This window comes from Ostrinia nubilalis, chromosome 11, assembly GCF_963855985.1.
Source record: "Ostrinia nubilalis chromosome 11, ilOstNubi1.1, whole genome shotgun sequence".
NCBI lineage: Eukaryota > Metazoa > Arthropoda > Insecta > Lepidoptera > Crambidae > Ostrinia > Ostrinia nubilalis.
This window is the reverse complement of record NC_087098.1, coordinates 6,201,079-6,226,623: the sequence shown is the minus strand read 5'-3', so window position 1 is coordinate 6,226,623 and position 25,545 is coordinate 6,201,079. Positions and strand designations below refer to the sequence as shown.

Sequence of the window (25,545 nt, the reverse complement as noted above, 5' to 3'; positions counted from 1 at the left end):
CACTTGTGTTGTTTTTATATGTGATCGAATAAAAAGGATTAATTCTACTGCTCAAATGGAATAACTTATCCCAAGAGACCGAATATAAAAAAAACCTCTCCATAGAAATTATCACCATCACGAGGATGTGAATTTTTTTGAGAATTTGATATTGGTCCTGTAAGAAAAGTAGTTGTATTTCAGTAGTAGAATCAACCCTTCTTGTTTCATCAGCAAGAGTAACTATAAAAACGCCCTGTAGGTAGGTATTATTAAGCTGAAGAGTTTGTTTAGTGTCAAAGACTGTCACACAGTGTAACTTAAATTGGCATATTATGATAATGAACATAAAAACTTAAATAAATATTTATGTTAATATTTTTTCTATTTATTTATTTTCCCAAAGCTTCACAGTGACAGCTGAAACAGCAATACTGTTAACAAAACAGTAAAACTAAACTTGGAACAAACTGTTACAAATATGAGGGGTTTAATATTTTACAAATTAAAATAAAACCGCATGTTGCTTTACTTTCTCGTATAGGTAATAAATGTAATTAATGGCTAGATTATTAATGTTACTTTGTTACCCTCAATAGTGAGGAAATCTTATAAAATGGTAACCCTGATTTTTATTGTCATTCAAGTGCTCTTTCTTCGCATAGGCTTCTGTGATTTGGCCAAGGGCCACACACATTGCGATAACATTATACGACATTGATTTGACAGCAGCGGAGTGAAGTCTTGCGACTATGCAAAATGATACCCTGTAATCGTAGCGCATACAGACATAGACTGGGCGGGGCACATAGCTCGTAGAGCTGACAGAAGAGCAGACAGACTGAAGCTGACTTTCCTGGCCGCTGGGGCAGGAAAGTTCTTGAGTGGCGACCACGAGCCGAAAGACGTAGCGTGGGCAGGCCTCCCACTAGGTGGACCGACGATCTGGTGAAGGTCGCGGGAGGTGCCTGTATGCGAGCGGTGCAGGATCGGTCTTCGTGGAAATCCTTGGGGGAGGCCTTTGTCCAGCAGTGGACGTCTTTTCGGCTGAAACGAACGAACGAACGATACGTATTACCACTATTTACCAGACATTACTATTTATTGCATACTCGCCGGATTACACGTAGGAGCACGCGCGTAACAGCTTCGGCCTTGCATTATTATAAGATCTTGTTCCGCCCTTTTACGAACTTCCTCCGTGAGGATATCCCCGCCGAATTCTATGATGAACCTATCAAAAGTCATATTCTGCAATGTCAACCCACCACAAGGTGGACCGACGACCTGATAAAGGTAGCGGGAAGGCGCTGGATGCAGGCCGCTACCAACCGTGCGATGTGGAAGTCATTGGGGGAGGCCTATGTTCAGTAGTGGACGTCCTGTGGCTGAAATGATGATGATGATGAAGAAATGAATGAAAATGACAAATCTTCGCACGTGTATAATACCGTGCCAAAGTAATCATATAATTTTGGCACCTTAATAACTATTGCCGTTTTTGTTGTAAAGATCATGCAGCGCTACTTGCGGATATTATTGGAAAGAAAACTATGTGGGCTCTAGATCTGAAGCCGCTTTAACGAACACGAAGTGCTCATACAATGCGGCGTATTTTCTTCCAGTCTTTAGTCAGGACTTTAGTCGAATTAAAACCCCGGTTGAACGTGATATAGCCGCACTAGAATACGATGCTTTTTTGCATAATCGCAAGACTTCGTTCCGGTGTCGACCGAATGTTATCATGATGTATGTGGCCCAGGGGTTACCGTAGCCGCTAAGGTTTGAAACTTCTTGCTTAAAATATTGTAGTCTTTGGCATAGACTACGATGGTAGTCATGGAGATAGGAGTTTGTTATCTCGTGTCAGATGTAAATGGTGAAAAGAAAACTCATGATTCGTGGTATTTTTATGTAATATGTAGGTATTTTATAAAAGTGGAACCCCGAGTGATCTCCAAAACCCATTCTATTATTATATACGATTCGGCTTCGATATCTATAATACAATAGGAGTTTATTTCATGTGTCAGATGACAAGGGTGGAAACAACCTACGATTCATGTTGTTTATTTACGTGCAATATGTGGGCATATTGTAAAAGTGGAATTCCGAGTTGTATTTCTAAAACTTGTTCTATTATTTTATACTATTTGGCTGCGACTCGGCGTGACGACAATACAAAACATTTTTCGCGAATCGGTGTTCATACATTCACACAATACATTAGACGCCATGTTGTCATAAACGACATATTATAAAATCGCTGTGATTTAATATTCTTAATCATTAATTTTATGGCAAGTGTCCATCAGGAATCATTGTTCTTACACACAGAATCGTATTATTTCGCTTTCGGGTAGTAATATGTCAAAATTGTTGGTTCTTTAGGCGAACAATGTATGGAGAACGAACATTGTCCTTTCATCGGTCCGTAATCTTCCAATTCAACCAATAAAAAAGATCTTGAAAGCCGTCGATGCTCTTAAGTTAATTCGGACCGATCTTTGTTCCAAAGGTTACAATATTAAATTAAAAAATATTAAAGTTCAAGTTACGAAACTGAGGGCGGCGTCGCCTTGGCATGGAATTTTTACAATGGTTAATTAATGAGATCACAGAACATTGTTGGTGATCTTGTGTGTTAGTATGCAAATGGGTTTTATACGATACAATTTAAATACATACGAATAACCCTTTTGAAAACAGCCTCTTTTTGTTTTTAGGTAACAAACCAAAATCATCATAAAACATAACTTTCACGAAACACTGATTGTTAAGAATGTTAAAATTTTGATAAAATAATATAATTCTAAGTTACAATATATTAAAAAAATTAGATCAATTTCCTGATTTTTTCTAAGTAATTCCTGCATGAATCTCTAAAAATATGTTGCTGGTCTTAACACTAGAGTACACGCGCGGACTACTATAGTAGACCAGGGTAACATTTTACGCTATAACTTTTTGAAAACTTGCGCCAGAGAGCTGGCATTCCAGGAAAGCCTCGTTTACTAAATTTGTCAGTAAGCCAGTAAAGCTTGGGTCGCTAGAGTCTGCGCACTTTTCTAAAATTGGCCGTCAAAACTGCGGGTCTACTCAAAAGCCCGAAATCACTCGACAAAAAAATTATGAAAGACTTGCAACAAGTGGATTTACACCGTGTATACTATGACAGATAAAAAACTAATCATATTTTTTCAGTAAATTTTTTTTTGTTAACATTGGTCTCAGAGTGCAATTTTGGTCCAAAAAATTTACAACTTTTAAATCTCTTTATAATGTTTGATCCCAAATAGTTATATAAAGAAACTTTGATAATAAAATAAGTATAATAAACACTTTTATCATTTACATAATTATTCTATTCATAAATTGCTTGCAAACTGATTTACATTGATTTTAAATTGGCTTACCAGAGTAGGCCGCGCGTGTATTCGTGTAAAAAAAGGGGCGCGTGTACTGCAGTGTTAAATTTTGAACTCGAAGTAGTCAAAAAGTTAATAAAATTCGAACAGATAAATCATAAAGTTCAACAACTTCAAAACTTATACAAGTTTCATTCATGACAATGAAGATGAGTAACACCTACCTTGAACTAGTAGCTTCTGACACGAATTGCCTACTTCACATAGATAATAACAAACGATCGCTAGACTCGTCTGCTTTAGTCATGGAGACAAGAAAGTCAAAATGGATGCGGCATCTTCTATGCAGTTTGTTCGTTTCAACCAAATGACGTCCACTGCTGGACAAAGGCCTCCCCCAAAGATTTCCATAACGATCGATCCCGCGCTGCCCGCATCCAGGTTCTTCCAGCGCCCTTCACCGTCTTGTATGCAGTAAAGTTTATGATTCTTAGGTAATTGTAATATAGATCAAATCATAATTTCAGTTATACAATACAAGCATAAGGTTAACTACGAGTACGAGCCATTATTTTGCCATTGAAAGTTGATATTAATCATACGTGTCTTGCAGCTGATAAATGTTTGTTTTAACGTATTATTGTAACATTTCTCTTTTTCCTGATTGATCCAATCCAAATTAAGTGATACACTGGATTATGTTTTCTGCGTCGTAACATAAAACACAGCAACAATACTCAGCTTCTCATTTCATCTTCACATTTTCTGATATAGACTTCAGACTAGACAAAACTTCAGAAAAACCTTGCAGTATTGAAAATTATTTTATAGAAAATGTGTTAAAATTTTGCATCGTCTACTCAAATTTCTGTACGGCATAGATGGTATAGTTCGTTCGTTTCAGCCAAATGACGTCCACTGCTGGACAAAGGCCTCCCCCAAGGTTTTTCACAATGAACGGTCATGCGCTGCCCGCATCTAGGTTCTTCCCGCGACCTTTACCAGTTCGTCGGTCCACCTAGTAGGAGGCCTGCCCACACTACGTCTTCCAGCCCGTGGTCTCCACTCGAGAACTTTTCTGCATTGTACTGGTTTACCGCATTCCGCAAAACTAAAAGAGAATGCCACATCCCTTTCACTTCACGCCTCCATGTTTGTGATTGCGTACGTATAATGGAAATGCAGAGATGAGTGGATTACACCTTGAACCCGGGTTCAACGACCCAGCTCATCTCCGTAGCAAGAGGTCAGTGAATCATTCTGATGGATGAACTTGCATTTTATTATGTCATAGATTATTATATTATTGCACTTGAATTTTGAATACACAAAGTTAAGGCCATGCCAGACACGTTGCAAATATTATTATTATTTTACAAGTAGATTTAACTTTATTTCAATCATAAAGATCCACTAATTAGAGTAATTAAGTGTCGCCATCGTACAAGAACATGTTAGTAATGTGGCAAATCAATCTGTTTAACACGGGTTTAAAAACATTCTTGATATCTTTCTATAGGTAGATGATGATGTTAAATAAAAAAATAGGTACAATTTTATTGTTTCCTTGGTTTCACTTTATATTAAAGCTTTCTCAAATAAAGGTGACGGCTTCTAAAGCATGCGCGTTACGTAACACACACACTGTTATACTAATCGAATTATAATAAGGTAATAATCCCTACATTTCATTGAATTTCTCAACCGTCTGGGCCGTCTGACCTTTCACAAAATTCTAGATCTAGATTCGTGCTCAGATAAAACGTATGTACACGCCCGGTCTGCTTGCGACATCGGACTACGGGTATGTTCCTACTGGCATTACTGCGATAAAAATCTGAGATTAATAAATATTACACAAATAACAACCTGGATAAACTAGATAAATAAATATCCTTGGACATTTAACACTGCGCTTCTAGTCCCAAACTAAGTAAAGCTTGTACTATGGGTACCTACTAGAAAACGGATATAAACATACTTAAATTCTTTTTTTTTGTAAATACATACTTATTATACATAGAATACAAACAAATATGTTCAATTGTTCATGCAAACAAATGTTTGTACTGTGTGGGAATCGAGCCCGCTACCTCCGGAATAGTAGTCCGTTTCGAACCACTACACCAAACGGCCGACTGACAGTTTAATCATTGAATCTACTACGGCTCTATTTCCACTCTGGTAAGGGCTTCGTCCTAAAGGTAGTATTGAGCTTTACGCCCGTATTCACAAACGTTACTAAGAGGTCTCACAGTGCTCGTGGATGCACAGGGTCACACACGAACCCATCACAGAGCTCTATTCAACGCTGTGCGTTCGATATGCTGCTTCACATAAGCAAGCATCGTTTGTGAATACGGGCGTTATACTCGTCGAATGCAACAAAAAGTAGACAACAATGACCTTTGAAATACACTCAGCGGCACGGAATTTGGCCCAAGCCTAGACACCCAGATATGAGGCCAAATAGGTGTTGTATACCTAAGTTTCGTGTGACATGTTAACAGAACATTTGTTTTTGTTAATTTAAGAGGCTAGATTTATAAAAAAAATGCGTCTGTTTAACTTTTTTGACTCTAGAAACGCATTTCGTTGTTGGAGCGTAAAGAGTACGGGTAAGTTTAAATTCGATATTAAATGTTGTAAGGGGTTGGCGTTTTGTTTTTTGTTTTTAAATTAATCTTAGGGTTATTCTCGTTTCCATAATTTGAGAATAATGTCCATTACTCCAGCTCAAGTTACTCAAATAGTGATGCTTAGAAGTCAAGGGCGTATGCAGCGGGAGATGACAGAAACATTCAATTTATGGCGTACAAACTTAAGATACACATTAAAAAGGCATGACTAGACCGCCATTTACACAAGAAGACCAAGAAGTGGAGAATTAAGGTGTAAATCAGCGCTCGATGACCCGATTATCGTGCTTGCAATATCAAGAAATCGGGTTCTCACTACGTTTGAGATACGCCAGCGTTTACAAACAGCAAGCCCAGTGAATGTCAGTGAGCACACAATAAGAAGAAGGATGAAGGATCATAACCTGCATACTCGAAGACCAGCTCGAGGACCAGAGCTTCTCCGATACCTTCGCGAAGTGCGACTTACGTTTTCTAGAGAACATGCAAATTCGACGCAAGGCTAATGGAGTAAAGTTCTATGGTTCGATGATTGCAGAGTCACCTTAAGATCTCCAGACGGCCGTGGAAGTGTATAGAGACGGTGCGAAGAAGAGTTACTACGCAAACAGACAGTTTTCATAAAGAGTTTGCTTCATTAGTCTAACATCCAATTTGCATGTTCTCTAGAAAACGTAAGTCGCACTTCGCGAAGGTATCGGAGAAGTTCTGGTCCTCGAGCTGGTCTTCGAGGATGCAAGTTATGATCCTCCATCCTTCTTCTTATTGTGTGCTCACTGACATTCACTGGGCTTGCTGTTTGTAAACGCTGGCGTATCTCAAACGTAGTGAGAACCCGATTTCTTGATATTGCAAGCACGATAATCGGGTCATCGCGCGCTGATTTACACCTTAATTCCCCACTTCTCGGTCTTCTTGTGTAAAAGGCGGTCTAGTCATGCCTTTTTAACGTGTATCTTAAGTTTGTACGCCATAAATTGAAAGTTTCAGCCATCTCCCGCTGCATACGCCCTTGACTTCTAAGCAACACTATTTGAGTAACTTGAGCTGGAGTAATGGGCATTATTCTCAAATTATGGAAACGAGAATAATCCTAAGATTAATTTAAAAACAAAAAACAAAACGCCAAACCCTTACAACATTTTAATATCGAATTTAAACTTACCCGTACTCTTTACGCTCCAACAACGAAATGCGTTTTTAGAGTCAAAAAAGTTAAACAGACGCATTTTTTTATAAATCTAGCCTCTTTAATTAACAAAAACAAATGTTCTGTTAACATGTCACACGAAACTTAGGTATACAACACCTATTTGGCCTTATATCTGGGTTTTTAGGCTTGGGCCAAATTCCGTGCCGCTGAGTGTACTTACGAATTAAATGATTCATTTTCTTTCTTTTTCTCTGTCTGAATAGTTCCAGAGTCAATTTACTATGATGCTCTATAATATTGCTTGCTCTATGCAGATTTTGGTACGGAAATTGCCTAATCAAATTGACCATGCAGACCTTGATTACAATCTTTTGAATCTAAAAACGTAAAGGCCTCCTCCAAGGATTTTCATAGCGACCGTCGCACCCAGACAATCTTCTTTGCGATGATATTATACTTGCTTAATTGTTATACTTTAAACCTAAGTGTTTCATGATGAGTTATTAAAGGCCTATTCCTGAGCTAAACCTGAGCGATATTCGCTGCCGCTGTGGGTAGAGGTACATACCACGCGGGTTTCGCTCAGGTATTTAGTATCAAGTACCGCGTCTAGAGCGTTTTCTCTGCCGCAGACGGTAGCGAATACCGCTTAGGTCTGAACAGTATTATTACCGCATACCCACTGAGTTTTCTCTGCCGCAGACGGTAGCGAATACTGCTTAGGTCTGAATAGGCCTTAAGAGTTCACATGAGGTACTTGGTGACTTGGGCTGAGTTGCACCACCTAACTTTAAGGGTAACTTTAACGATAGCCGGTGTTTTTTTGTATGGAGTTTGACGGATTTTTGACGTTTGTTAAAGTTAATAAGATGGTGCAACCCAGCCTTATCTATTACTTTGCGTTTACCTTACTAAAACTTGAAGTTTCAGCAACAGAAATAAGCAACTTAAACCAAATCCGTCCTCAGAATCGCTCAGCGTATGAAAGAGCTTTCTAAGATAAGATCAAATTGGCTTCATCAGCTAAGTGAGACCGCACCTTTACAGTAGCTTAGAAGCAATTTTGAAATGATAATGTATACGTTAGGTCTACGTTTGCAATATGGCCATTGATGTCTAATGAGCTATGGCTACTGCCGTCCTTAGCAACAATCTTGCGAGTAGGGCAATCCGGTATGACTGGAGCTATTCAATACTGGTTTACTAAGTAAATTTAATCAAAATTCTAATTAAATATCTGATGTCTGATGCTGTTGTCTAGTACCCATAGGACAAGTTTTGCTTAGTTTGGGACAAGAGGCGCAGTGTAAAATGTCCAAGCATATTTGTTTATGTACATACCACAGTCCTACATAAAATTAGTAACTAAACGATAATTTTTAGTTACTAATTTTATGCACAGTTATGGTATAAAAACAATTTTTTTTTACGATAGAATTGTGATAAGAACAAAGCATAGCCATTAGCCATACAAATACTATGTGATCAATCAATTAGGTAACCACATTTTATACTGTGCTAGTAATACCGCAGGCACATTGGCTAACTATACTTTTATCGTCACTCCTATAACAAAACGCAATGCTTAGCTCGTAGTGTTCTAAACGAATTATAGCGTAACCTACATGGGTGGTAATCATTAAATTTTAAATAGGTACAAACAAGTTTATTAAGTGTCCCGATATTTAGTAATGCTGGGTTCCATCTTACTTTAACTTTGACAAACTCCATGCAAAAAACACCGGTTATCGTTATAGTCACGATTAAAGTTGGGTGGTGCAACTCAGCCGAAGTTTGTAAAAGTCTTAATTAATTTTTAAGACAGATATCGATTACTTAATCAGTTCATAGATAGATAGCAATATTTAGTCCTACTGATCCTGATTTTACTATACAGACAATTTATTATACTTACTAAAATATCGCAAAAGACGCATGTTAGACCGACGTATCTAGGTTGATTGGGACCAATTACCATACGTTAGAAAGGTACAGCACGGTTTCCCTGTATTCTGTTTCTTGTAAATTATGTGTAACTTTAGTTAGATAAAAATCATAAAATTAGTATTTTTTGTAATCAGGGTTTTAAAACGAGCTTTTTAAATCCGTCTCAAGTCTCATAATGATAATACTCAGCCCTTTTTTCAGTTTTTGTAATTGTAGGTTAACCAATCCTTTTGTTTTACATTATAATCCTTTTTATTGTTATGAATTCATGAATATAAAGGTCGTCTGACGTCACGGTCGTCGTTTCAGGCATGTGACGTCCACTGCTGGACGAAAGCCTCCCCCAAGGTTCCATAGTGAACGGTCCGGTTCTTCCCGCGACCTTTACCAGATCGTCGGTCCACCTAGTAAGAGACCTGCCCACGCTACGTCTTCCAGCCCGTGGTCGCCACTTTTCTGCCCCAACGGTCATCGTCTCTACGAGCTATGTGCCCGCCCCGCCTGTATTTCTTCTTCTATAGTCTTCTCAAAAATAAGCTTAAATTTTTTGTCGTGATCAAATTTACTTAATTTTACTACCCGACTGCGCCAGAAGGAGGGTGGGTAATTTTCATAAATTCCTTAACGGTTAATGACACCTTAACGCATGTATGGACTTTAGCTATAAGTTCAAAGTATGGCATTTTGCAATTTCCACATGCGTCTGACATTTGATTTATACATCTGGACCGAAGCTTATATGTATCGTGCGTGAGACATTATGCGTAGATGCTGTTATCAGATTATTATGTTCTTATCTATACAAGAATTTACGGATTTATTCCTTACCAATAGTACGAGTATATCGATGTACTAAATTGTTCTAGGGTTGGATACGGTAGAAACTTACCTACTACACTTTTTATATCCCTGTTATGTAATGTATAACAGGGGCAACGAGCTTTTTTATTTGAAAAATAGCTCTGCCCGCTACTTATGACGCGTGAAAATAGTTTGAATAATATTTCCCGTTTTTGCAACATTTTTCTTTACTGCTCTGTCCCTATTGGCTGTAGGGTGATGTTACCTATGGCCTTCCTCGATAAATGGGCTATCTAACACAAAAATATTTTTTTAAATAATCATTATTCAGTTTTATAATATTAGTCACTAGTAGGTATAGATAAAATAATTTCTGTTCCTTAATGAATTATCAACTGACAATTATAACTATAATTAAATTAATTACTTTAATATTCAAATGAGTAACTAATTCTGGAAACAGTGTTAGGCGTCGGCTTGTACAAAAACTTATACATAACATAACTCTGTTAATCACTACCATACATAAATAATTCAATTCAAAACCTAATGATATTATCTTAATGAACGCCTAATTAACCTACATATCGTAATTACACAAACACGTGGATCAAAAGCAATCAACTGATTTGCAGTTGGAGATAACAAGATTAGGGAATTTGTCACTTCATAGATGTTTAACTAGTAGGTAAGTACATTCTAAACTTACTAATCATGTTACTTAGTTGATGAGGGTTAAAAACAAAACATAATTAATTGGGAAAATTAAAATAAACTTATTCTCAAAAGCTTATTAGAATTTCAATCCAAAGTAAAAACCGTATGAATTTAAGTTTTTTAAACCTTTTTCAGCGTCTTTAAACTTTTAGTACAGTAACTTTGACTTTTAGTACAATTTTTAACAATTACTTTAAAGCTTGTCAATATTTAACAACTATTGTCATGAAATTTAACACTTAGGCTGAGTTGCACCACCTTATTTTAACCGTGACTATAACGATAACCAATGTTTTTTGTATTAAGTTTGACAAACTTTTGACTTTTGTTAAAGTTAACGTAAGATGGTGCAACCCAGCCTTAGTTAATTTGACTACGATAAAAACTGGCCCTAAGGCACCATCATACCGTTGCCTTGAGAAATAGCTGCTTACTGAGGCATAGCCCTTGTGTATATCATACATAGATATAGCGAGATAGATAATACCTAATGGACAACACGCATAAGTTGTAATATTAAGTTAAATTATGACTTAATTTAAAGTTTACATCACACACATTACACTAGTTTTTATTTCACCTCAATCCATCCAGTATTACCGAAGATAGAGCCTCGAGAAGGTTACGGACTTTTTAAAATTTTCAAAAATTTCCAATATTCGCGCGTGACGTCACAACATGATTTTGCAGCCCCCGCACGTTAACCCATTTACCACTTTTTGTCTTTTTCCAAATAAAATAAAATTTTACCTAACTGACAACTGTTGTTAGTTGTCATCGTTCAATCACATTTCAAACTAGGCGCTATAAAAGTAACCATTATTATGCCACCTATTGCCAATTTTGTGCACTATGAAGCCATTTTTACATTTATGCACTTAAATATAAATTTTCTGGAAAAATAACGTTAAATAAAGTTTGTGTCTCTGTGCTCAATAACGATTAAATAGTCCAGTTATTTGTTAATTTTACTTGGAAAGTTTCCGGAATTTTTGAAAATCCCAACTAATATTATAAATGCGAAAGTAACTCTGTCTGTCTGTCTGTCTGTCTGTCTGTCTGTCTGTTACGCTTTCCCGCTTAAACCTCGCAACCGATTTTGATGAAATTTGGCATAGAGATAGTTTGAGTCCCGGGAAAGAACATAGGATAGTTTTTATCCCGGTTTTTGAAACAGGGACGCGCGCGATAAAGTTTTTCTGTGACAGACAAAATTCCACGCGGGCGAAGCCGCGGGCGGAAAGCTAGTTGGTGAATAAATAGATTTCGCTATGTTCTTTCCGAATTTTGTGATCTCGTTTATAGACGCGAGCGCGCCCGCCTTATTGAAAAAAATCCGCCTTGAAAAAGGTTCTTGACAACTAATTTTTTTCATTTTATAATTTTTGGGACATAGACAAGCTAAGAAGCTTTGATAAATGTGATAAATTTCATGTAATGTAAGTTAAATAGATTTAGAGTTGTGAAACAGTCAAATTAATGTACCTGCTAAATTGCGAGTTCTTTTTTTTTTTATCATGGCAGGACACGTTGCCGGGTGTCCTAAATATGCTGAAGTATAAAAAAATTCGCGTTGCTGAAGTATACATTTTTTTTGTCTTGTTTGTTTCTACATTACATAATTGTATCCTACTATTATTATAAATGCGAAAGTTTGGATGTCTGGAAGTTTAAAATAAAGTAAAGTAACGTTTATTTCTCACCAACATAACAGATAATATTATGATAACAAACAATCAGGAAAAACAAAAAATAAGAATGTTGGTGGGTTGATACCTGAACTAGGAAGATTCCTGTGTCTCTAGTTTGTTACTCTTTCACGCAAAAAGTAATCAACGGATTTTGTTGAAACTGTACAATATTATTGTTTGTAACCCAGATTAACATTATAGGCTACAATTTATGCCGATCTGTGACACTAAATTTCAAGCGGGTGAAGCCGCAGGCAAAAGCTAGTCGTGAAATAAATAGGAAAGTTTAAGGTTCTGAAACGTGGTCGCTTACTATGGGCCTCATAAGAAGGCTCAAGGTCACCCAAAGGGTAATGGAGCGGGCTATGCTCGGGGTTTCCCTGCGTGATCGAATCAGAAATGAGGAGATCCGCAGGAGAACCAAAGTGACCGACATAGCACGCAGAATTGCTAAAATCAAGTGGCAGTGGGCGGGACACATAGCTCGTAGGGACGATAGCCATTGAGGCAGAAAATTTCTTGAGTGGCGACCACGGGCTGGAAGACGTAGCGTGGGCAGGCCTCCTACTAGGTGGACCGACGATCTGGTAAAGGTCGCGGGAAGAACCTGAATGCGGGCAGCGCAGGACTGTTCATTATGAAAAACCTATGGAAAACCCAAAGGCCTCTCGCCTTTGTCCAGCAATGAACGTCATTTGGAACCACGAAATAGGAAAGAACGTAACTATCAAAAATCTTCTCTAAGGCAGCATTTTTCCAATTTCGCAACGAGCGCGGCAATCACACTTAACTAACAGACTAACAGAGAGCATAGCGAAATCTATTTAAATCACCAATTTTCAAAACTCACGGAACACTTTCCAGGTAAGCACGTTAATTTGTACCAAACGACTGGACTATAATTAAATTGATATAAAAATTTGGGTACATCTTCTCAAAAACAAAAGAACTGGTGCTAAAAGGGTTAAGTGACGTTTTGACATTTGTAGAGGGCCTTGTAGAAGGGGAGGCTATGGTGCTGAATGTGGATTAACTCGAGTGTCATAGTAACTTATTAGACTGCTAAGCTTGATGATAAAAAAAAAAAAATTATTCAATGTACATAGTCTGGTCATAAGTTCTGTCATATGATAATAACTTTTGAATTTTGAATGAAGGTTTCAAAAACATTTTTTACTGAATTAGAATTAAAAAGAAAAAATGTGCGATATTTCGAATTTTATTTTATGTGTAGTGGACGCATAAAGAAGTCCGAACTGTAGTTGTCACGTTGCATTGCTTCGCGCCAAAGCAGATTTTCGTTGTGCTGAAAAAATTTAGTTTATCTTTTCATTAAATGATAGGTATAGGTGTACCAAAATCTCATGGCAAACAAAAATATTGGAAAAGTGTGTCTTTCATATGGCAAATGTCTATGGCTTTATTGTCACCTGTCAACGTAAATCAAGTGAACTGTCAGTCGCTGCAGAAATTTTGTAATCTCTTCATGCCTATTTGTTATTTTTGTGAAAAAGTCGAAAAAGCTCAAGCAAGTCATATTGTTTTCAATGTGTATTGTAAAATAAGGCATAATTTTAAAGCGCGTCGTTGAGTTGACAGTAAGTTGGAGTGAAATTGGATACATTTAGTTTATTACCTAACTGCGTCAGAAGGAGGTTTTTTTTTAATATTATTCTTATAATAGCTGCTTTATCGGGGTTTCAGGTGTACCTCACAAATTGGTGCAGAGGAATGGTGAAAATGTTATGACCATGTAAATAAAATTGAAAAAAAATTCATCAAGTAAGATGTAAGATAGAATAATTGAAATGGTGGAAGAGCAATTTTATAATAAATAACTCTTTATCTTGATCATCTATTGAAGAAAAGTGGAATCCTTGGAATCGTTTTCTAGTTCTGAATGAAGTGATTAGTTATAAGTATGATACATAATAAAATTTGTTACATAAAGTAATATACGATTTACTTATATTTCAAGACATTTTCCTATTATATTACTGACGGGATTGCTACCATGTACCTTAGTTTTGAGTTTCCAATATTTCGGCACTGTTGCAAGCGCCATGGTCACGGAGTAACTGAAGAAATTAAAACCAGACATCTATATCTATACTTATAATAAATCTGTAGAGGTCAATTCTGTACATGAAATATATTTTCAAAATAACTATCAGGGGGTGATTAGTTATCGATACTGATGCCAAAAATGCAATCAGTAAAATTTTTGTCTGTCTGTCTGTCTATCTGTCTGTCTGTCTGTATGTTCCTTATAGAAACAAAAACTACTCGACGGATTTTAACTAAACTTGGTACAATTATTCTTTATACTCTTGGGCAGGTTATAGTATACTTAGGAATTCCCATGGGAACGGGAATTAGCGGGAAAATCCTTTTGTATGAAAAATCTAAACCGCTTAAGTTAGACGCTTGAAATTTGGCATGCAGTTACCTTAGTAAACTTTAAGCTTAGTTACAACAGGATATTGCAAAATTCCTACGGGAACGGGAGTTAGCGGGAAATAACATTTGTATGAAAAAATCTAAACCGCGTAAGATAGACGCTTGAAATTTGGCATGCATGTACCTTAGTAAACTTAAAGCTTAGTTACAATAGGATATTCCCACGGGAACGGGAGTTAGCGGGAAAAACATTTTTATGAAAAAATCTAAACCGCGTAAGATAGATGAAGGGGGTAAAACGGGATCCACGCGTACGAAGTCGCGGGCGGCCGCTAGTCGTTCAGATGTGCGTTCAAAAGACCTGAGATTTAAAAAAATCCCAAGTTTTGTTTAAACAGTAAGCGAAAAAAAAGTGACTTGAAAATGGAATACAAAATGATAAGGTATGGTAAATGATAAGTCTTTATCAATGAAGAAGCAGAAGTTCAATTTCATGTGACCTCCATCTAGGCTAGTTTCCATCGTCACTCAAAGTTGGGCTTAATTAAGGTATTTTTTGGGTGAGAGGCATAAGAACTAATGCCGTTTTATATCAAAAATTCATACTTAGAGGTAATCAACCAGGTACAAAGTATTTCCTTGTATGTTAGTCTGCCACTCTTTAGTAAGTCCCGAAATCCCCGCTTCGGCTCCCCTACTAACCATTCTAACCATTGTACACAGATAATATCTTACATGCGGCTTTTCATGTTACTACGTCACATTTTCTAAATCCGCGCGGAAAATCGCTCCTAGCGGAAGAGCGCACTTTGAGCTTGAATATTTCAGTCATTTTTAAAGATATCAAAAAAGTAAAAATACAGTATTCATTCTAATTTTTTGTAGTTTTTTTTGGCATCTTCAACAAAAATTGTGCGCCATGTCCATTGAACTTTATAGATTAGATAGTTACTGGACATCTATACTTATAATAAATCTGTAGAGAGGTCAATTCTGTACATGAAATATATTTTCAAAATAACTATCAGGGGGTGATTAGTGATCGATACTGATGCCAAAAATGCAATCAGTAAAATTTTTGTCTCTGTCTGTCTGTCTGTATGTTCCTTATAGAAACAAAAACTACTCGACGGATTTTAACGAAACTTGGTACAATTATTCTTCATACTCCTGGGCAGGTTATAGTATACTTAAGAATTCCCACGGCAACGGGAATTAGCGGGAAAATCCTTTTGTATGAAAAATCTAAACCGCTTAAGTTAGACGCTTGAAATTTGGCATGCAGGTACCTTAGTAAACTTAAAGCTTAGTTACAACAGGATATTGCAAAATTCCCACGGGAACGGGAGTTAGCGGGAAAAAACATTTGTATGAAAAAAAGTGTAAGATAGATGAAGGGGGTAAAACGGGATCCACGCGTACGAAGTCGCGGGCGGCCGGTAGTATTAAATAAGTAGGCTTTGGACCGTGTTTCCTAACAGAGGAAGCATAAAGTCATACATTATCGTCGCTTTTGGTATGTTACAAGGATTTAGGTTAGTCAATAGGTAAGTACAGTCGACAGCATATTAGACTGTGCATTTTTGTTGCAAAACAGCTTTTATTTGCAAGGACATAAGGTGCTATAGAGTCGGCTTCTGTGCTGTTGTCTGTAGCAATGCATTCTTGTAATCGCTTTTAATTCAGCTTATTTAGAAGTCTTAGATGGATGTAAATTGTGTAGAAAATGGTTAAAACATAATTATTAAAAGTACTTAATTGTATTGAGATGAATCTAGTCTAGCTTCATTGTTAAGTTAAAAAGGTACATAAAACTATTTACTCCCAAAAGTCTAGAAGAGAAGCGTCGTAGTAACGTCATATTATCTTAGAGATCAAATAACTCCTAATATTGATTTAATAAGACCAAGGTTCTTACTAAAGATTCCTATCTAAAATATAACCGACCGTCTGAGTGGTAAGTTCCAGAAGACAAGCTATAATGATGAAATGCAGAAGCAAAAATAGAGCCTAGCCTACTTTTTACAAGGAAATTAAGAAGGAATTTGCAAAATTACTCACACGTGAACTCGCAAGTCAAGAAGAGGAAATTGCTTGTCGTTAACAGTTTTACACCACTCACTAATTGTCTGAAAAGAGTCTTAAAATTAATGACATAAAATTCAGTTGTAAACGAAACTGGTGTTGCCAACTAGCGAAGGTTGGAGTTTGAATTACAAATTGTAATATAAACGTAATGGGCATAAGTTTTGGTTAATCGTGAGAGAGAATTTATAATTAGACTGATATAAAACAAGTGAATCATGCCACAAATGCCAACATACAGGGTGTAAGCTGAGTTAAAGACAGTAAAATAGTTATTTTATTCATAGTTTAGAAGTAATTGTTATTTTTCAATATTTGATGGCAGTTATTTTTATGTAAGAAACTTCAAATAATTCAGCTTATTGACTACCTTGAGGTCGTCGGTATCTGATGGATGTAGCAGCAAGGTGCTGGATGCAGGCCGCTACCAAACAGGCAATGTGACAATCATTGTTGAAGACCTATGTTCAGATGATATTTATGTTGAAATGATGATGATTGTCTATAGATGCGCTTTAATCAAATATTTTGAATAAGTAGTTACGAACTGTAAAACAAAAAACCTTTAAGTTCCGAATCAAACTTGTACTATTTGCCAAATGCTTGTCCCTAACACTGTTATTTCAAAGGGACTGGATTTATTCCTTTATAAATAGGAACTTGGACGTCCTTGGCATTAGGCAGTACACGTGTAATGGTTCCAGTTTAGTTAAGAGGCTTAATTCAATTTGATTGTCTACGAAGCAAGACCTAAATAATGATCCCGATCTTCAGACGGCAGGTTAAGTCTTAGAGGATTAAGACCATGTCAAACCAGCCTAAGCTCATTAAGGCTCGGTTTTCATCAACGCGGAGCGGAGCGCAGAAGTGTTTTAACCAATCGGCGTTTCTTCTCAGCACTTGCCATAATATTATTATGTTTGTCTCGAAGCGCTGGTAGGGCCCAAAAGATAAGGAGACATGTAAAGTGCCCCATAAGGGCTACCTTTTTATTTTTTATTTACTATATTTTGACGTTCATAAGTGCCACTTGTGGTCTAAATTGAATAAATATTTTTGATATTTTTTTTATTTTGAATCAAATTTCTTTATTTACATTTCTCTTCTCCGCTCCGCTCCGCACAGCTCCGCTAAGCGCCGCGCTCTGTCAAATTCTATAGAAAATTCTGACGGCATGATACTTCTTCGCTCCACTCCGTATTGGTGGAAACCGGGCTATTATACTAGAGAATACCAGCTCACACTAGGTATTAGAATATTAAAATGACAAATAATTTTACTGCTCCGTTTCCTGGTAAACTTTTCAAGTCACTTCAAAGAGTACATAAAGTTATATAACACAGTACTTTCTAGTGCTAATCCGATACATCGAAGTTCCAAACTTAATTTAAGTTTTTAAACCCAAAGCTGTCTCTATCTCTATTATCACGTCATATAAATTTTCCTTTTAAAATAAAAACAATATTTCATTTACCATTTCACCGTCCACTGTGCAAACCTGTATTTTATGGCGTTACAATAATCCTAAATAAATTCACGCAATTTTATTCCAACGTAACATAATTCGCTTAGACACTTCCTGAATCATGTCAAAAAATCCCAAACATTTTAACTTCATAATACCTCGCCTACATGAGGGCAGGAATGCGACAAATATGAGACTGATTAAATCATTACGAAATCGCACCAAGAGCAAAATACAGCCGTTTTAGTGATCCGCGCCACAGAAATCTACTTAGACCTGTCTAGTCTCTACATATTTTCGTTTTGTCTGTTTATACATTTCAGTGGCAATAACCTCTGTAAATATTCTTAAAAGACATGTTTGCAGAGGACTACTTACTACAACTGGTAGGTACCTACTAAGTACTACAAGGTCAGGTCTAAAAAACCTGATCAGATGATGATGATTTCGTTAAATTAAGATTACTATAGTCTATACTCTACAAAGATTAACTTTCAGCGCTGAAAGCAAAAGTTTTTCTAACCGCTTTTTTTACTTTTTAAAGGTCCGGGTTTGGCAAGGCCCTTCAAATATTTAAACCAAACCTCTTTGTTAGGTTGAAGAGCTCTTCGCAAGCCTATTCTATCTAAAATTGGGAATAGAAATCAGGTGTTTTTCAATACACTGATACAACAGCATTGCTGTTTGCACAACTTGTTTGTACTAGAAGATGCGCAACTTTTCTTAGCCAAAAATGGGGCGCGCCTTTTGTAACAATTAGTCCTTCATAATTTGGCGTCTCAGAATTGCGCTGATGTTTGTAGATTCATTAATTTGCCTACTTCTCACTTCACAAACATGCGTTGAAAATCCATGAAACATTTTATACGTGGTTGTATTGTTTTCAAAGATTTATGTCCACTCCATCAGATTGATTAAGCCCTATGGATGTCACAATACAAAGAACCAATTTTCACTTAGCAACATCATTACTTGAATGATTGGAGCGCTTTAATTTTCGGGAAATGAAATGAATCAGCAAATATTCCCGCAGATACCTTTTAATTGGCAATCAAAATTATATTCGGCGGAATGCTCGAGTATCATAATAGAGTCTGGTGATATTGTGAAGCTATTGGTTTTAAACTTCTTGATGAATGAACGTCTTTAGAACTGTTAAACTATGAACTGTCCGGGCCTTGAAGATTCAAAGCAAGAGCGAATAGGCACTCACAGGGCAGGTATATGCCATCCTAGACTGCATCTCACTTAACACCAGGTTTGATTGCAGTAAATACCTGCTTTGTGCTACATAAAAAACCATACGAACGTTTTATCTATAGGGGCAACAAAAAAAACTAAGTAATCAGTCAGAATAAACTTAGTATGTACATAACCGTCTACATTTTCGCTATATTTTTACCTTCAGATATGACTCAGAGTAGAGCAACTGTTTCACAAGTGGATCCTTGCCGGGTGACGTATTAAAATTGCCGTAATTTTTCTTACTAATTAGAGATTTTGCAATAAGATTCACTGAAGCGAAAAGCTCCACAAAGGACGACCCCAATAAAATAATTGCTTTAAATATAGAATTCGTAATTAAACAGCCTCCTCATTAATTACTACAGAATTTGGAGTTATAAATAAAGGAGTATTTTGACTGCTGATATTCAGACGAGGTTGGTACTTGGTATCATTGAGAAACAATTAATTATTATTTCTGCTGTAAAATAGAGAAACGCGGGTCTCAACGCGACATTAATTTTTATGAGTTATCTACATAATTATGTCCTACTCACGGCTTGACGTTTCGGCTGGTATGAAGCACTTGTTTCTCTATTTTAGTTTATATGGAACGCGAAGGTTTAAAATCTTATATTTCTGCTGTTCATAAATATTTTTATAAGGCCGTCTAGAACTAGTGTCATGTCGATATGCGATAGATAAAATCTTGGTTTGATTAGTTCCAACTCATAACAAATATTATATCCGTGAAATTCCAGAATTTCAAAAGCACTCGCTTATGGTTTTGCGACTTTAAGGGATTGTATACTTATTAAATAGGGTTTTTACACAAGTGAAGCTAATCTTGGGAAGGTAGATACCTGATCAGAAGATTATTAATAATGAACTATTCCATTCGCCTTTCATTTTGTTTCTTAACTTGTACTCGTATTAGTAGTTAAAACGCCTATTTCCTTTGACAAGATGATAAGGATTAAATTATTTATGTCAACACTGAACCCAAAGGTAACCTTTCAACTTCCTTGAAACGTTTAATCTATAAACATTCGGAATCAAAGTAAATATTTCCCGATAGAACTCTAACCAAACATTAATTTTGGGGAAAAACTTGAAATACGTATTTTCCCTTTTGGCCAAGTTATAACGAAGGGCCCCAACTTCCCAACTTTCTACCTCGTCGTCGAAGCCAACCTCTATTTCGTCGTTGTCATTAATTAATTTACCAATTCTGAATTTATTCATTGTAATTATTACTTGTTTAATTTAATAGCTAAGGTCTTTGGTGTCCTAAGTTTCAGGTAAAGGAATTGTCGAGGGGCTCCTTTCAATTCAATTATGTTTCTGAAATATACGCATTTATAATACAAAGACAAATTTCCATCGGGACCAGTGAGTAGGTATACTTTAAATGGAATTTTAAAATTGCTTGTGCCTGTTTTTGTTTGATTAAAGCCATAAAATCGCTGATAAGAAAATGCCTAGAGGTGAGATATCGGCAAGTAGTGAGTCCCAGCTCCCAGTTAATCGTAAAAAAAATAACTAGCTAACCTACTTCTGTTTTTATGAAAGTAGTAGGGGTGAAATAAGGTTAAATTACATGACCTTATGGAATATTTATCCTTTGGACATTCCTGTACAACGCCCACAGAGAAGCCATTTTAATATACTTACTGGCGTGATGATCGACCTTGATTCCAAAGCCATAAGATTTTTTAACTATCTTAAAAAAACTTGCTGAATATCATGGATGATTACATCGCTAGTGTGACATAGCATTAACTCGTATCTTTATAGGCAAATTAATGTAGATTCTGGTGAAGCAAGCCTTACGAATGAAACCTATTCACTCTTGTATTAAAATCCTGTGGACTGTTTAAATTCATAAGCACCGTCCCCACTACCGACTGCCCTTGTGGAATAACCTAGTGACATTTCTTCACTGATTGGACATGTTAAAGTTTCGTATAAAAATGTTCTCTACAGATAAAAAACTACATCAAAATTAATGGAATCGGTCATCCAAGAAAATAACAAATTGTTTTGCTTTTTGCCACAACACATTATCCGTAAAGAAACAGTGTAATATTGTATGAAATTATTATAGTCAATCCTTGAATTGTCAGATATTTGTAGTCGACAAACACCCCTGTTACACTAAATCAGGTAGATAAATACAGAAATTGGTGCGTATTAATTAAACTGATTAGTATTTGTTTGGGAAAATACTTTGTCTAACGACCTAAATCTAAGCACAGCTCTACGTGACTTTATGTGACATGGAATAAATCACCCCAATAAAAGCATTAGGTGAAAAATACGCGTCGTCGCGACGCATACATCATACAGGATAGCAGTGAATAGGCCATTAATACTCGCCCACCATGACAAGGTATATTTTTCACTAATATAGTCCAAGGTTAAACGTGTGAAGTTCGGCCGCTTATCATGAGACTGCGCATACATCAGTGCGATCAACAAGATGCACAGTCACAGACAAAACGCTTAGGTCTACTATAATTTCTTTGCATTCCCTGGTTTTTATTACCATTGGCTTGCATGTCACCTGATGGAAAATGTTAAATCAGGCTGAAGGTAGAAGCGAGCTTCACCCAAAATCAGCATCCACTGAGAGTTCCTCAGTGGATGCTGATTCTGGGTGAAGCTTGGCTACCGTACCTTCAACTGCCGAAACACAACAGTGTTGTTATGGCGAGTGTCTTGGTGAGTTTGTTGTCGCTAGTCAGGTTTAAGACAAGCCCTACCACCAATTAAACCGGTTGTGTTTTTATTGACGGTCAAGCTGTAGAACATGGCAACACAGGAATTTCAGCGCTGAGAACTAGAGGATCCCTTTATTTCGCGTGTATACTTTATTAGTATAACAAACATAACCATAACTTAAACAATCCATAGCTCCCGTACCGTACAAAACATCTCATAACGAATAACTTAACAAATATTTTTCCTAATATTTTCATAATTTTAATTATGACATTGGATTTGATTGGACAAATTGTAATTTCATTACCGTTTTAACATTTGAATTAATATTAAACTTGAATTGATGTGAATTTTAATTTGATTGATCATGAACGTATTTTAATTCGGACATTAAAATTTTAATTGATGACATATTTTAACTAATGAACTTACATTTTCTAACACATTTATTGTAGTGCTTCCAGGGTTAGATTTTTGGAAAAGTTAATGTAACATAATACAATGTAGCTACATGAATCTAAATAAAAAACTAACTTTTCCATTAACAGCATATTATTATACATAATTACGTTCACAACTGTACATTTTTCAAAGCTCAAACAAGTGACGGTTGGATAAATTTAACCAACTTTTTGAATGCATTTAAATACCCCGATATTATCATATCGTACAGTTGAGTATATCAAGATAAATTGCTCTCCTCGCTAACAATGAGATGAAGCGTACTTGAACTATGTAAGGCCGGTTCACATATCGTCCATTTGCGACGACACTGTGATATATCAAAAACAGTGGTTTTACAGAAATCGACTTTTTAACTTTTGAATGACCATAACTCTTAATAGAAGATTAGGATTACCTAATTGTGTATGAAACGTTTAAAGATTAACTATTAATGAATTTAAATATTTATAGTAAGACATAACTTTGCGTCTAAATTGATGAAATTATAGCGATTGAAAAAAAAAGAGACAACTTATCACGTTGTTCTAGTAAAAAATAATATTTTGAAGATGGTAAGTTCAGTTGTCACGTTGAAGATGATGTTTTTTTTTTTTTTTTTTTTTTTTTTTTTTATGTGATAGGAGGCAAACGAGCAAACGGATCACCTGATGGTAAGTGATTACCGTCGCCCATAGACACCCGCAGACCCAGGGGCGTTACAGGTGCGTTGCCGGCCTTTAAGGTAAAGATACGCTCTCCTCTTGAAAGCTTGCAGGTCGTATCCGTCCGGAAACACCGCAGACGACAGTCCATTCCACAGTTTGGTTGTACGGGGCAGAAAGTTTCTAGAGAAACGTACTGTTGTGGACTGCCAACCATCTAAGTGATGGGGGTGGAAGTGCTGTCGGGTAGATCGGTGGCGAAAAGTGGCGGCAGGAATAAGTCCGGATAATTCTTCGGAGCACTCCCCGTGATACATGCGATAGAATATGCACAGTGAGGATACATCTCTACGCAGCGCCAAGGGGTCAAGCCGATCCGAAATGTCCTGGCAGTCAACGATTCGAGCTGCTCTCCGTTCAATGCGGTCCAGAGGGAGAAGCTGGTACTGGGGCGCACCTGCCCAAAGATGAGAACAGTATTCCATATGAGGCCGAACCTGCGCCTTGTAAAGTTGCAGACGATGGGCTGGAGTGAAATACCGTCTCGATCTATTGAGCACACCAAGCTTCTTCGAGGCTAATTTAGCCTTACCCTCTAAATGACCACGGAACTGGACTTCGCTCGATATGTCGACACCAAGGATTCCGATATTGGCTGAGGCAGTTAGGGGAGTGCTCTCGAAACAGCGGGATACGACAAACGGCAACTTTTTGGCGGTGAACGCGCAAACTTGTGTCTTTGTAGGGTTAAATTGGACCAAATTGCGTCGACCCCAGTCTGAGACCTCCTTCAAGGAGGTTTCAATGTCGGACACAAGTTTGTTACGGCTCTCAATGACGTTCTCCCGAGAGATATTTGCGCGGCCGGTATAAGCGGCATCAACCGTGCTGTCGTCCGCATAGCAATGAATGCCGCTAATTTGCAGCATATCATTGATATGCAGAAGGAAGAGCGTAGGCGATAGCACACAGCCTTGGGGGACACCAGCATTCACAGACATAGAGTCTGAGCATTTGCTGTCGACAACGACCTTAATGCTTCTGTCTGCTAAAAAGCTGGCGACCCATCCGCATAATTTCTCGGGAAGCCCATAGGAAGGGAGCTTCGAAAGAAGCGCTTTGTGCCAAACCCGATCGAAGGCCTTCGCCATATCCAAACTGACCGCCAATGCTTCCCCCTTAGTCTCGATCGCCTGTGCCCAACAATGTGTCAAGTAGACCAGAAGATCACCAGCCGAGCGACCTCCACGGAAACCGTACTGTCGGTCACTTAGCAACTGGTGGGCCTCTAGGTACCGAAGGAGCTGGCTGTTGATAATGGATTCCATTATCTTCGAGAACAAGGAGGTGATTGCTATCGGCCTATAGTTGGACGGATTTGAGCGGTCACCTTTTTTAGGGATCGGGTGCACCAAAGCTGTCCTCCATGAGGTCGGGACTATGCCAGAGAGGTAGGAGAGCCGAAAAAGGCGCGTTAAAACCGGTGCTAACTCTGGAGCGCACGTCCTCAGCACGATAGGAGGGATTCCATCGGGCCCACTCGACTTATGGATATCCAGGGAAAATAGAGCCAGGCGTACTGAGCTTTGGTGGAACCGGATATCCGGCATACAGCTCTCACACCTTGGTATAATCGGTGGCTCATGTCCCCCGTCATCCAGTGTCGAGTTGGACGCAAAGAGTTTGCCCAGAAGATCGGCTTTCTCCTTTGCATCGTGGGCCAACGAACCGTTTCCCATGTGCAGGGGTGGAAATGATGGCGTGCAGAAATTTCCTTGGATAGCTTTGGCAAGAGACCAGAACGCACGAGTTCCAGAAGGAAGACGCTCTAGCTTCCCACCAATTCTACCAATGTGCTCCGACTTCGCCCTTGCAATGACTCTTTTGAAAGACCTAGAGGCAAAGTTAAACTCCTTTTTTAATGCGCTGGTGTTTTCATCCCGTAGCCTCGCTGCATTTGCCCAGGCTTGGTAGGATTCCTGCTTCCGGCGTAAAACCTTTTTGCAGGATTGACTAAACCAAGGCTGAGATTTGCCACCAATGGGAACAACAGAAGACGGTATGAAGAGTTCCATACCCTGCAGCACCACATCAGCAACAAGATCAGCAACGACGCTGGGATCATCCTGCGTGAAGCAAACCTGCCTCCAGGGGTAAGATGCGAAGAAGGACCGCATCTCATCCCAGTCTGCTGACCTGTAGTGCCACACGCGGCGACTGCATGCAACTCGTGGTCGCGGCGAGCA

General features: G+C 37.7%; 1 protein-coding gene across 1 annotated transcript in view; it reads left to right on the top strand.

Moving 5' to 3' along the window:
- The first annotated feature begins 453 nt into the window (after positions 1-453).
- Positions 454-25,545, top strand: part of LOC135076152 (venom prothrombin activator notecarin-D2-like) — a 220,340-nt gene continuing 195,248 nt past the window's right edge. Inside the window, exon 1 of the transcript XR_010258187.1 lies at positions 454-1,904. The gene's annotated coding sequence lies outside the window, so the exon portion shown is untranslated. The remainder of the gene's footprint in view (positions 1,905-25,545) is intronic.